A 14,518-nucleotide genomic window follows, 5' to 3' on the forward strand; every position below is an offset into this window, starting at 1 on the left:
ATAATAATAAAATAATAATATTTATATGGTAGGTCCCATTCATGTTTTTAAATATCATGGTATAAAACTCACCAGAACACTGAATACTTTTAGAGTTAAAAAGTAAACATCCAGAACCAACTGAAAGTGCTCTCAATGGCCAAAAATGGAACAATTTGAGCAACAAAATAAAGTAATATTGGATTATAAACCAGTGAATAAGATAAATTTCTACAAATCCATACTAATATAAATGATTGAATAAATTAATAAATGGGGAGAAGAGACAAGTCTCCTGCCCAGAAGAATCCCAAATAATTTATCTTGATTCTCTGCCATCAAGGGGGGGAGCATAACTCCCCGCTCCTTAAAAGTGCACTTCACATAGTGACTTCCCTCCAAAGAGGATAGCATGAGAAGGGGGAAGGGAGGGGTGGAATGGGTGGGGAGTAACTTTACAGTGGAGAAGCCTGACAAACACTATCTCAATCCCAGTCAACATCAACAGTGATGAATCACATTGGTAGTATCTACCCTTGTGTACTAGTCTGTTCTCACGCTACTAATAAGTACATACCCAAGACTGGGTCATTTATAAAGAAAAAGAGGTTTAATGGACTCACAGTTTTACATGGCTGGGGAGGCCTCACAATCATGGCAGAAAGTGAAGGGGGAGCAAAGGCAGCTCTTACATGGCGGCAGGCAAGAGAGCGTGTGTAGGGGAACCACCCATTATAAAACCATCAGGTCTCATGAGACTTATTCACTATCACAAGAACAGCATGGGAAAAACTCACCCCATGATTCAATTACTTCCTGCTGGGTCCCTCCCAGGGCATGTGGGGATTATGGAGGTGACAATTCAAGATGAGATTTGGGTGGGGACACAGACAAACCATATCACTTTGACATTGTAAAAGGAAAACAAAAATCTTGGCGCCCCAATTCACTATGCTAAAATGAAAAAAATTAGGCTGAAAGTTGAGTCATGCAAGAAACTGTCTTTCCTTTTGTTCTTGCATGTACAGCCTGCAGAACGGTGAGCCAATTAAACCTCTTTTCTTTACAGATTACCCAGTCTCAGATATTTCTTTACAGCAATGCAAGAACTGTATTAGTCAGGGTTCTCCAGAGAACCCTGGAGAATGGACTAATACACACCCATAACCCAATCTGATCATGAGTAAAACAGACAAATTCCAACAGAGGGGCATCCTGACCAGTACTTCTCAAAATTGTCAAGATCATCAAAAACAAGAAAACTCTGAGCAACTGTCCTAGTCAAGGGGAACCTAAGGAGACATGACCAGCAAATGTAATGGAGTATCTTAGGTGGGATCCTGGACCAGAAAAAGAACATTTGGTAGAAACTAAAGAAATCTGAATAAACTATGGACTCTAGTTAATACTATTACATAGAGATTGGTTCATGAAGCTGGGCATGGTGGCTCACGCCTGTAATCCCAGCACTTTGGGAGGCCATGGTGGGAGGATCACTTGAGGTCAGGAGTTCAAGATCAGCCTGGCCAACATGGTGAAACCCCATCTCTACTAAAAATACAAAAATTAGCTAGGTGTGGTGGCAGATGCCTGTAATCCCAGCTACTCAGGAGGCTGAGGCAGGAGAATCACTTGAACCCAGAAGGTGGAGGTTGCAGTCAGTTGAGATCATGCCGCTGCACTCCAGCCTGGGTGACAAAGCAAGGCTCCATCTCAAAAAAAAAAAAAAGAAAAGAAAAAAATTGCCACTTAATTCCTTTCACCTATAGTTATTCCCTGCATTTTCCTCAGCCTCCTTTGCTCCGGATCCCATCTCCACCAGCCTGCAAAACCTTCTCTGTTAGGTTCCTCCTAATTTTTACATCTACTGATCACGTCCTTTGTTCCTTGACTTCTCTGCATTTTTTGACAGTTTCTCTTTTTCTCTTTTTGGAATTTATTCCTTTGGTTTTAGGTAAATTTGATTTTTTTTTTTTTTTTTTTGAGATGGAGTCTTGCTCTGTTGCCAGGCTAGAGTGCAGTGGCATGATCTCAGCTCACTGCAACCTCCACCTTCTGGGCTCAAGTGATTCTCCTGCCTCAGCCTCCCAAGTAGCTGGGACTACAGACATATGCCACCATGCCCAGCGAATTCTTGTATTTTTAGTAGAGATGGGGTTTCACCATGTTGGTCAGAATGGTCTTGAGCCACCGCGCCTGGCCCAGTAAACCTGATTTTTTAAAGGAGTCAGACGTGCCAATTTTAAAAACATTGAAAAAATGAATTAGGCTGGGCGTGGCGGCTCGCACCTGTAATCCCAGCACTTTGGGAGGCCGAGGCAAGTGGATCACCTGAGGTCAGGAGTTCGAGACCAGCCTAGCCAACATTGTGTAACCTGGTCTCTACTAAAAGTACAAAAATTAGCCGGGTGTGGTGGTGTGTGCCTGTAATCCCAGCTACTCAGGAGGCTGAGGCAGGAGAATCGCTTGAACTCAGGAGGCAGAGGTTGCAGTGAGCCAAGATCGCACCATTGCACTCCAACCTGGGCAACAAGAGCAAAACTCCATTAAAAAAAAAAAAAAAAAAGAGTTAAACACCAATTTTGTTTCATATTATTTCACCCTTTATATGATATATAAAAATTTGCAGCCCCAGGCCAGGCGCAGTGGCTCACGCCTGTAATCCCAGCACTTTGGGAGGCCGAGGCAGGCGGATCACGAGGTCAGGAGATCGAGACCATCCTGGCTAACACAGTGAAACCCCGTCTCTACTAAAAGTACAAAAAATTAGCCAGGCGTGGTGGTGGGCGCCTGTAGTCCCAGCTACTCGGGAGGCTGAGGCAGGAGAATGGCATGAACCCGGGAGGCGGAGCTTGCAGTGAGCCGAGATCATGCCACTGCACTCCAGCCTGGGTGACAGAGCGAGATTCTGTCTCTAAAAGAAAAAAAAAAAAAAAAAAAAAAATTGCAGCCCCGAACTTAGTAGTTGATTTTATTTACATCTTAGACATTGGAAGAGCAGAGCAGTCAAAGAATAATAGTGCCAAGGTTTTTCCTTTCAAAGTCTATTTTTTCTCTAATCTGAAAATATGATCCTAAAGAAATATATCATTTGTAATTGTCTGGGGTGGGGAGCTGTCATAATAGGTGGTCCTTAAAGTTACTGGCCATGTCATAGGGAGTCAGTGAGATATGAAGACAGGGATGCATATTTCAAAATTTCAGGTTTAGGTTTAGAATTTTTTTTGCATGATGAGCAAATAAAGGCATAGAGGCACATTCTATTAGTTTAAAAACATGGGGCCCTGGAACAACTTGATATCTATATGGGAAAAAAACATGATCTCTACTTCACACCATACATAAAAATTAATTTGAGATGGGTCACACATAGATGTAAAAACTAAAACTATAAAATATGTAGAAGGAAACATAGGGGAATGCCTTTGCAATGTTGGGACAGGTAAAGATTTCCTGGGTTACAGAAAGCACTAACCATTAAAAAACTAATAAATTAAACTTCATTAACATTAAACATTTCTGTTCATCAGAAGACACTGTGGGGGCTCAGAAAGTGATGCCCCCAAGTGAAGGCTTCAGAAGCAGCCTCAAAAGCAAAGTTCCTCTGACTCTCTCCTGCCTTCCTGTCTTTCACCTCTCATTCTTCTTCAAGACAAGCCACAGAAACTAGAATTTCTCTTCTGCAAAGTGGTTCATAAAAACCAGAACCCCAAAAATCCCCAAAGCCAGCCATAAAACATAAAATACTACTCTAACCTTCCCCTGCCTTTTTGAGTAAGAACTGGACATAAAGAAATTCTCTTACCTACTTTGTTTGATTGTAGGTCATGGAACTACCTTTCCACAAAGGGTCCTGGCCCATACCCAGGAGGAAAGAGTGAGGCCAAGAAGAATCTGAATAGACAGGCATTGATGGAGTCCCCTGTCTATTCCCATTAGGTCATACCTTTTTGACCAATCTCATTTCTTTTTTTGTTTGTTTTTTGTTTTTTGAGACAGAGTCTCATACTGTTGCCCAGGTTGGAGTGCAGTGGCGCGATCTCGGCTCTCTGCAACCTCTGCCTGCTGGGTTCAAGCTCTTGCCTCAGCCTCTTGAGTAGCTGGAATTACAGGCATGCACCACCATGCATGACTAATTTTTGTATTTTTTGTAGCGACAGGGTTTCACCATGTTGGCCCAGCTGGTCTTGAACTCTTGACCTCTATAAAGTTCTAGAAAAGAAAAAGGGAATGAAAGAGCAGCAGAAACATAATAGGGATGAAAAGAAGAAAGGGAGAAAATCACGCAGAAAGGAAGAGGTCTTAGGTTGCCTCCTTTTTTTTTTTTTTTTTTTTTGAGACAGGGTCTTGCATTGTTGCCCAGCCTGGAGTGCAGTTGCACAATCATGGCTTACTGCAGCATCGACCTCCTGGGCTCAAGCAACCCTCCTGTCTCAGCCTCCTGAGTAGCTGGGACCACAGATGTGTGCCACCACATCCAGCTATTTTTTTTTTGTGGTAGAGACAAGGTCTCACTATGTTGCCCAGGCTGATCTTAAACTCCTGGGCTGAAGCGATCTGCTCACCTCGACCTGCCAAAGTGCTGGGATTATAGGCATGAGCCACTGCGCCTGGCCTACCAACATTTTGTGAATTGTAAAATATATAATATGTAGGGAAGAATATATAAAATGCACATCTAAAATTTAAATAAGAATAATAAAATGTATTATTATACTATCTATATTCCTATCACTCTAGTTCTTTAAAAAAAAATCAAACATTACCAAGGTATTACCCCAGTTGCAACCCCTTCCTCCTCATTACATAGGGCAAGAGTATTCATTCCTCTGCTTTTTTTTTTCTTTTGGTTATATCACCTACATATGTGTCCTTAAGTGATATGTTGCTTAATTTTGCAATCTTGAGGGGCAAGCATAAATTTAGCCTTTATGAAGAAGCCATTTCCAATATCTTATCTGGAAGGGTCAGAGTCTGGCTGTTGGTCTCCTGGACCTGAGTGGAAAGGTCGGAGGGCTCTGCAGCCGGGATTTGCTGAGCATAAGATCACTTATTCTTTCTGTTTTGCGTATGACGATCAGACTTCCAACTGTGTCTAGTGTCCATAATACAGAGAATAAGCTTCCATACTCCTGTTGGGTGAAGGATGAGGGGCTCAAGGGCTGAGGAATGACGAAGGAGAGACCATCTCTTGAGATCTCGCAGCTTCTCAGACAACCTTTCCCAGTGCTCCTTCTTTCGGTGCCCTTGCCTCTTCCCTCTTCCCATCTCCATCCCCAGTGGCAATCCTAGGCAGGATTCTGCAGCCTAAAGCAGCTTGGTTCATTTACCCACTGCAGCCTTGAGGTTAGGCTTTTGCGAGCCTACCAAACCAGTTTCCAAAATGTTTCCAGCTTCCAAAACATTCTTGCTGTTGTTTCCTTCATGGTTGTGTGTGTGTGTGTGTGTGTGTGTGTGTGGGAACTTTAATGGATTTTTGGGAGAGAGTAAAATTGGATGCTGATTCAGTCTGCCATCCTCACATCACAAATATTTTTTTGATTGACTTTTTTCTCTATTACACCAAAAAATTATATGTTCTTGGTTTTAAAAAATTGTTTAAAATATAAATAAAAAAGAAAAACCATAAATCAGCCTTAATCCTACCAAGTAGATATAACCATGGTTAACGTTTTGATATTTATCCTTTCAGATATGTACATAATTTTTCTTATAAAAATAAGCTTATAATGCACATACTAATTTGCAATATGATTTCTCATTTTTATTGTTATTTTTCAGAGATGCAATATGATTTCTTCATGTCACATATCACAAACATGTTTTTATATCATTAAATATACTTTTTCCACGTCATTTAAATGGGCACACAGCATTTTACTGGCATACGATATTATTTTATTTTATCAATTCCCTATTAATAAACATTTCTATTATTTCTAATAGAATAATTTACTATTGTAATCAAACTGATAAATAATTTAAAAGTCATTATTTTGGCTGGGCACGGTGGCTCACGCCTGTAATCCCAGTACTTGGGGACGCCGAGGCGGGCAGATCACCTGAGATCAGGAGTTTGAGACCATCCTGGCCAACATGGTGAAACCCCATCTCTACTAAAAATACAAAAATTAGCCGGGTGTGGTGGTGTGCACCTGTATTCCCAGCTACTTGGGAGGCTGAGGCAGGAAAATCGCTTGAACCCGGGAGGTGGAGGTTGCAGTGAGCCGAGATCATGCCATTGCACTCCAGCCTGGGTGACAACTGGTGACAAGAGTGAAAATCCATTGCAAAAAAAAAAAAAAGTCATTATTTTGAGTCTTTAGACTTAAAGCTAAAGGCTTAAGCCAATTAATTCTCAAAGGTGATATCCTTTGAGTCTAGATTCAAGGATAAATCAACAGACCAGGGAGAAGGCAGTACCACATCTAGTATCAGAGGCACGTTAGATCAATTACTTTTCATAAAATTTTGAACACTGTGAATCAGATATGATCCCCAATATTCACTCATTGCCTTCCTTTCCATTTAGAGGAGAGATGGAAAGAAAAGGAATAGAAACATGAGGCCAGACTGAGCAAAGTGGTTGCTTACTTTATGATGCTAAGATGGTGGATTTTAGATTGCATTTCATAGCACACTATTCCTGTCTGTGAAGACCTCTAGGCCTTCTGAGATCGAGAAAGGTCAAATTAATCTCAATGATGTGTCAAATTAGTAATCATATTAATTCCATATTGTCACCTGCTCTTTGGCAGGTTTGATAACCACGTGTTAAATCGATTATGCAAATAATTTTAGCTAAATTAAAACATCTGTTCCACACATCACCAGATTTCAAGGTGAAAGTCTTCCTGAAGGTGAGTTTTTAGTCCCACATTAAATATGACATGTATTTTGGCTACGTTGTGCATTGGTTTGCCAGCATCACAATCACCATTTGTGTCTTTCTTTTCTTATGCCAGACATTGAGATGCTACATTTTGGCAGCATTTGACGAAAAGCTAGTTTGTTTTTCATACATAATACATATTGACATAAACCGTAAAATTTGGAATGCAAAATATGGCATGACTATAAGAGATGTATCTTTTCACTTCATGAAAGGATGACTCATGGGGCCACAAAGGGCAAATAGGGTGGATGCATTGGAAATCCCTCCAGGAGACCCCAACAAAATATATAGGCATTTGACAACTCCTAGAGTCTTATTGTCTTAGTCTGTGTTGCTATAACAAAATACCACACACTGGGTAATTTATAAACAATAGAAACTTAAATTCTCACTGTTCCAAAGTCTGGGAAGTCCAAGATCAAGACACCAGCAGATTCAGTGTCAGGTGAGGGCTGCTCTCTGCTTCCATGATGGTTCCCATTGCTGCCTCCTCTGAAGGAGAGGAACACTGTGTCCTCACATGGTGGAAGAGACAAAAGAACAAGAGGATGCTCCCTTCCACCTTCTGCCCTTTTATAAGGGTGCTAATCCCATTTATGAGGGTGGAGCCTGCATGATTTAGTCACCTCCCAAGGGCCACACCTCTTAATACTGTTGCATTGGGGATTAAGCTTCAACATGAATTTTGGAGGGGACACTATTAGTCAAACCATAGCACTTGCCTACTCAGTTCTCCTTTTCCGTGAGATCACTTGGCCTTGAGTTTGTAACTATGTCTTCATTTTCTCTGCTGCCATCTTTCCTTAGTTGCATTTTCAATAGAGAAGAATGAAGTAATTCACAAACTTTAGTTTTGCATAAGAATCAACTGGGGAATGTGTTAAAAGTACAAGGATTATCGTTTAGAAGGATTATCTTAGTAGGGTGGAGCCCAGAAATCTGTGTTTTTTAAGCACTCAAGGTCATTCTGATTTAGTGGTCTGTGGTCTGCATTGGGAGAAACACTTGGTAGAGGATGATTAAGAGCATGGACCTTGGAGTGTGACATCCCTGGATATGAACTCTTCCTCTATCACTAATTCTTCTGTGGTCCTGGGCAAGTTATTTAATATAAGTCTCAGTTTCCTAGCCTATATAATGGGATACTACAACATGGATGAAACTTGAAAACACTATGCTAAATGAAATAAGCCAGAAATATATGATTCCACTTATATGCAGTACCTGTAACAGGCAAATTCATAGAGACAAAGTAGACTAGTGGCTACCAGGTGGTTGGGGGAAGAAGGAATAGGAAGTTTTTGTTTAATGGGTACAAAGTTTTTGTTTGGGATGGTGAAAAAGTTCTGGAAATGGGTGGTGGTGATTGTCCCACAGCATTGTGAATATACTTAATACTGAATTGTACACTTAAAATTTTGGTAAAATTTTGTTATGTATATCTCACCACAATCAAATGAAAGGTGTGGCCATGAAGAAATGAGAATAAATTTTCAAGTTGTATTCTTAAAAAATAGGAACAATAATTCCTGTACCCTAAGGTTGTTGTGAATATTGAGTGAGATAGTATATGAAAAGTGTTTACTTAGTACAGGGCCTGACATGTAACAAATGCTCCGGGGATGGTAGGTAGCTACCACCCAGTAACAGGCGACAGCTCTTTCTGGTATTCAGCAGCACATCACGGGCCGTTCTGAGCAGGTGAGTGGTTATGTCCACCAGGTCAGAGACTGCTCAGCTCTCTAGGAAACATTCACACTGTTTGAGGTGATTCCTCCACTCGCTGGGTCCCAATTCAAGAACTCCTCTCGAAGAGGCCGTCTCACTCCACAGGATTCTTCCCTGTTCCACTGTACTGACAGAGGAGATGCCACTGGAACGACGTTTTTCTTTCCATGCTCTCCCTTGAGGGAGGCGAGAACTCCACCCAGCAACACAGTAGAGAATAGGAGATGGGAAGCCTCATCCGGGCACTCCGCCTGGCTTCTCTGAAGCTCTGAATCCCCCACCACCTGATACCCCTTCCTCTTTCTCTCTCCTTTGAATCATCTCAATTTTATCCCAAACTTGGAATACTGTGGACTCTAAAACTTTATCCTTAAACATCCTTTTGAAAATAACTCCCACCGTTGCAAATAGCGAGAATTGAGATTATGACAGTAAGTTAAATTTAATTACAAAAGTACCTCTTTGTTTTCCCTTGGATTTATTTTAGCATTGATGAAGCAAATATAATTTTGATTTTAATGAGTTTCAGCTCCCACTGGTACTAAGCCGCTTTGTTTAGGTGTTAAATGTTACAGAGTCATTAAAGGCTTTTCTTACACTTTTTTAATCTTTCTTCCCAAATCCCATCAGAAAAAAATGTCTAGCTTTATTTTGTTTTTATTTTTAAAGCGTTGATGAAAAAATAAATGAATTTTCTTTGTAAAAGGTAATGACGAAGTCATTCATCTGTGGATGGGAAGGGGTCAGCCACACAGTGGGAGACATCTTCCTAACTGGAGTTTCAAAAATGGTCTTCACAGCCAGGCACGGTGGATCACACCTGTAATCCCAGCACTTTGGGAGCCCAAGGCAGGCGGATCACTTGAGGCCAAGAGTTCGAGACCAGCCTGGCCAACATGATGAAACCCCGTCTCTACTAGAAAAACAAAAATAAGCTGGGCATGGTAACGGGTGCCTGTAATCCTTGCTACTTGGGAGGCTGAGGCAGGAGAATTGCTTGAACCTGGGCGGCTGAGATTGCAGTGAGCTGAGATCACACCACCGCACTCCAGCCTGGGCAACAGAGTGAGAGACCCTGTCTCAAAAAGAAAAAAAGTCTTCACTTCGGTCTCATCGTGAGAAGGGCATAAAAATCTTGTGCTGTTGAAAGCCTAGGAGAAAGCTCTGCAAAATCCTTATTTTCCAACTTAACCAAATTATATTACTTAGGTTGTGCCTATAAGACATCAAAATAACTTGTCAGTCCTGGGCAAAAACCAGACAAACAATAGCAACAGATCTCCTATCTTTTCACTGGGGAGAAAAACAAGAATATAAATGCTTGAGTTTACAACCTATGATTTTGAAAGATGCAGACACAACACAAGTGACCTTTGAAAATAACTGACATCTTATGAAAAGATATATTGGGAAGTTTTTGTTATAAATTATATATATAAATAATAATCCATGTTAGAAAAATCAGCACTAGTGGTCAATGAAAAAAGATAAAATAACATAATTTTACCATCCAGAGATAACTACCATTATGGATATTACCCCTACTATGTTCCTCTGTCTCTCCTATGTGTGTGTGAATGTGTGTATATGGACATCCTGGTGTCAAATTTTACACACTGAGACTTATGTGTGCACAAAAAAAAGGAAGAATAAAAAAACCCAAATGTTCTTTCTTTCCTGTAAGTGATCTCATCTTGTTCTTAAGATTGCAGCTTACTTCTGGATATTAGACTCCCACAGTCAGTGGCCTCCTAATGCAACCTTAATGTTCTCAGATTCGCCATCTATCTGGTCTTTTCTATAGCACTTCTCCATCCCCACCAAGGTTCAACCACGCTGCGGGGCTGAAGGTAAGGACACCTCCTATTATGGACTGAATGTCTGTGCCCCTCCCCACTAATTCACAGGCTGGAGCCCTAATCCTCCATGTGATAGTGTTTGGAGATGGGACCTTTGGAAGGTAATTAGGTTTAGATGAGGTCATGAGTGTGGGGACCTCATGATGAGATTATTGTCCTCAAATAAGAAGAGAAAGAGGAGCCAGTCATGGTGGCTCGAGACTGTAATCCCAACACTTTGGGAGGCTGAAGTGGGTTGATTGCTTGAGCTCAGGAGTTCCAGACCAGCCTGGGCAACATAGCGAAACCCTGTCTCTACAAAAAAGTTTTTAAAAAAATTAGCCAGGCGTGGTGACACACCTCCGTAGTCCCAGCTACTCGGGAGGCTGAGGCAGAAGGGTCACCTGAGCCTAGCGAAGTGGAGGTAGCAGTGAGCTGTGATTGTGCCACTGCACTCCAACCCTTGACGACCGAGTGAGACCCTGTCTCAAAAAAGAAAAAAAAAAAGGAAGAAAGAAAAGGAAAAAGAAAGAGAGACTAGAGCTCTTTCTCCCTGCTCACCCACCTACAAGCCAGCAAGAATACCTATTCCATACCCCACTGCCCCCACTCCTTCAGGCAAAAAAGCTGTTAACTTTGCCGACCCCATTCTAGCTCTCATAGGCTGCTCTCGAATTGATTTAGGTGTCTATTTCCACAAAACCTCTGCCAAGCTGGAGTTTTAAAATATCTCCTCCAATGGACCCCTACACAATTTCCCAGATGGGTAATATTCCAGGAAATCACAGGGCCTCAAACGCTCTTCTTCTCCTTGGATACCCACTTTACCCTACACTTCAGACATAATGGTCAATTCCTAAAAAACATCAGTGCTGAGTCAAGCCCAGTGATCAATAGAACAGAGCTCAGTGGTATTAAATAGAATTATGACCTAAAAGTAAAATTAAAGCAGCCCCAGCTGACAAGCTAACAGGGAATTTTCAGAGTCGAGTGATTGCATCTTTTCTAAGGTATCGAGCTGCAGAACTTCTTGCTGAGGATTGAATAGAAGGGTTTGGTCCAATCACCTACTACCCTAAGCAACCAAACCTTAGGCTTTGTGGTCCTGAAACCCACACTGTGAGATGTGTGCCTCCTTACCATGGAAATTAAATAAGATTGGATTTTTATGTGCTTGAGACCTAAGTTCAGTCCTGGTTCTATTGTGTTCCTAGGGACCTTGGGTGTGTCATTTCTGCGCACCTGTTTTTCTTTTTGGTACAATTTGGATGTGCAATCATCATGTTGCCAGACCTGCCCAAGCCTGAGCATAAGCAGGGAGCTTGCTCAGTAGAGCGATCCCAGCTATTTCTCTGGAGATGCTGTCAGAGTCTGAGAATCTCTATCTAACACGCATCACAGATAATTCTGTAGCACAGAAGAATTTAGGAAACACTGAATTTGGAAATCCCTGGCTGTTTTCTAGCTTTCAGATTTCTTTGTTTTAAAGATTTAAAGATGAAAAACTACTTTTGGTGGGAATAGAAGATACCTTCACTGCAAACACCTCACCATGTTGTAGGAAAATCAGACCAGCAGCTGCAACAGTAGAATTTTAGGATGCTGATGCACAAGAAGTTTTTATTAACATTCTCCTCTTCACATGAAGGTCTACAAATCTCTTGTGCACATGCCTGTCTCCTTTCCTTTTACCTGTTTCTGTTAGCTCCTATTAATTGAGCCTCTTTCCTTTTGTGGAAGTGGGTTGGGATCTCAGATCAATTGAACAATGTGTCCCTGCAGGTTGGGTTTTTGGTATGGTAAATAACACCCATCAACCAGCTATTGGTTATTTGGATACTGTTGGTGACCATTCCATCCAAACATTGCACCTGTTTTGCAATGTATAGTTTAGCCTGGTTCTACCATGCACTCTGATTCACAAGCTGCATATAATAACATTCAGCCTCTGCTTGGTTTCTGACACATTCAGTTTAACCATAATGACCCCAGCTTCCATCTCATGTCACCTCTTGGTGTACAGACCCAAAATACTGAGTTCTATTGGAATAACTGTAAAGCAAAGTGCAAGACCATAAGAGGATATTGTCATGCACTTATATTTGGCCAAATTTGTCTGGCACAATCAATTTGGAAACAATGCTTTAATTCCCTTTTACTGCATGTATCAGGACAATTTTCTGTTAACTAATAGGATATTTCATTTTCCTGCATATATCTGAGAGACAAATTGTTCAATTGGTCCAGCAACTCTTTCCCTGAATTAGTAATGGAGTTCCCAGATGAAGTGGACATATACAAATCAAAGCCTCATTTGCAAACTTTTTTCAGAAAACAAAAAAGGTACAATATGCATCTACCTTCACCCTTCTCTCTGCCATGTAAAAATCCAGGCTGATTATATAACTCAAAGACCAAACCTCTTCCTATGTTTTTCCATGTGTTGGGTGCATTGTCCAGCGAGGAGCTGTAATTTTCTCTCTGCCATATCCATCAATAAGGTTGACTATTAGGTTTCTCCTACTGTGGCTCAGATTCTAATACTGAAGGTAACTCAAGAGATAGCCAAATAGCCAGGCACAGAGGCTCACACCTATAATCCCAGCACTTTGGGAGGCCTAGGGTGGAGGATCACTTGAGAACCCAGGAGTTCGAGACCAGCCTAGGCAACATAATGAGACCTTGTCTCTACGAAAAATGTTTAAAAATTAGCTGGGCATAGTGGCACACCTCTGCAGTCCCAGCTGCTCGGGAGGCTGAGGTGGGGGAATTGCTTGAGCCCAGGAGTTTGAGGCTGTAATGTGCCGTGATTGTGCGCTGCACTCCAGCTTGGGCGACAGAGTGAGACCCAATCTCTAAAACGAAAATAAAAACAAAAAGAGACAGCCAAATAGTCAACTTCTACCCCAGTAAGTGACACTGGGAATTTTCAGAGGATTAAAGAGTCCCATCTGGATATGAAAAGACCTTCTGTTTTTTACTGAGCCTGAGCTGCTTCTGTCTTCAACTAATCTTCTATCATTTTAAGGGGAGATGGAATCTGTGTGGCTTTGATATTTTGCTGCTTTCTGTACCATAATGCAGAAAGAAAGCAGCAGCTTAAGTAGCTTCACCTTCCCAGCTCACCCCTGCTCCATACAAGCCTTTTTTATTATATAAAATATGCCATGAGGGACAAAGGCTTCTCACTCCCACCCTAAAGATGCATTATCTAATTTTCAAAATGTCTGTGAAGCCACAAGCACAATGGCACTTACATTTGATTCTACCAAGTAAAAGATTATTCAGGAAGCAAACAAATTATAAAATTTCAGGCATCTTTTTGCAGCTTATATGTTCAGGTCCTCTGCGTTGGGGAGATTATTGATGGCCCTGTTATGGTCCTTGTTTCCCTTGCAAGTGGAGGACCAAAAAGCTGTAATTTATAAAGGTCTCCATTGTGTAAAAATGACAGTGAACTAGACCCTTTGTTTCCAAACAAAGGAGGCAGTTCTGATTCGGGTGCTCCTAAAGGATATGTGAAATCCATATAGATGGTGAGGGCATGGGAGGTATTCTTGCCCATGTGTCTTTCAATACCTGTGTAATGCCAGCACATGCCACACCCAAACCCCCGCGTCCTCAGAGCAGAGTCTAGGCCTGTGGACGGGGAACAGCATACACACAGATGGGCTTAGAGTCAGCTGGGCTTCAGCTTGAACCTGGCTTTTCCACGTATTTGCTGCAGGATCCTGGGAAATTTGCTCAACCAGAGCCTTGGGTTCCTTATCTACGAAATGAGGATACTAACCTTTCCCCGTAGGCTTGTTGAGAAGTTTCCGTGTCATAACATGGGTAAAACATGGGAATGAGGCTGGACCTAAATGAATGTTAGTCTTCACCTTCCTAACTCTCCTCTTTCTACAACTGTTGTTCATAAGCTGAAATTTAATTCCTTATTTCTTCTTTCATCAAAATGCCCTTTGAGTTTTCTTTTAAAATTTCCTGACAGCTTTCCTCAGGGGCCTAAGCCACTATTGGAAGGGTCTTTAACTTCTCCCAGCCATTGAGGTGACTGATTTTTGCAACCCAGACTGGT

The sequence above is a fragment of the Gorilla gorilla genome, chromosome 19 (assembly GCF_029281585.2).
Source record: "Gorilla gorilla gorilla isolate KB3781 chromosome 19, NHGRI_mGorGor1-v2.1_pri, whole genome shotgun sequence".
NCBI classification, from domain to species: Eukaryota; Metazoa; Chordata; class Mammalia; order Primates; family Hominidae; genus Gorilla; species Gorilla gorilla.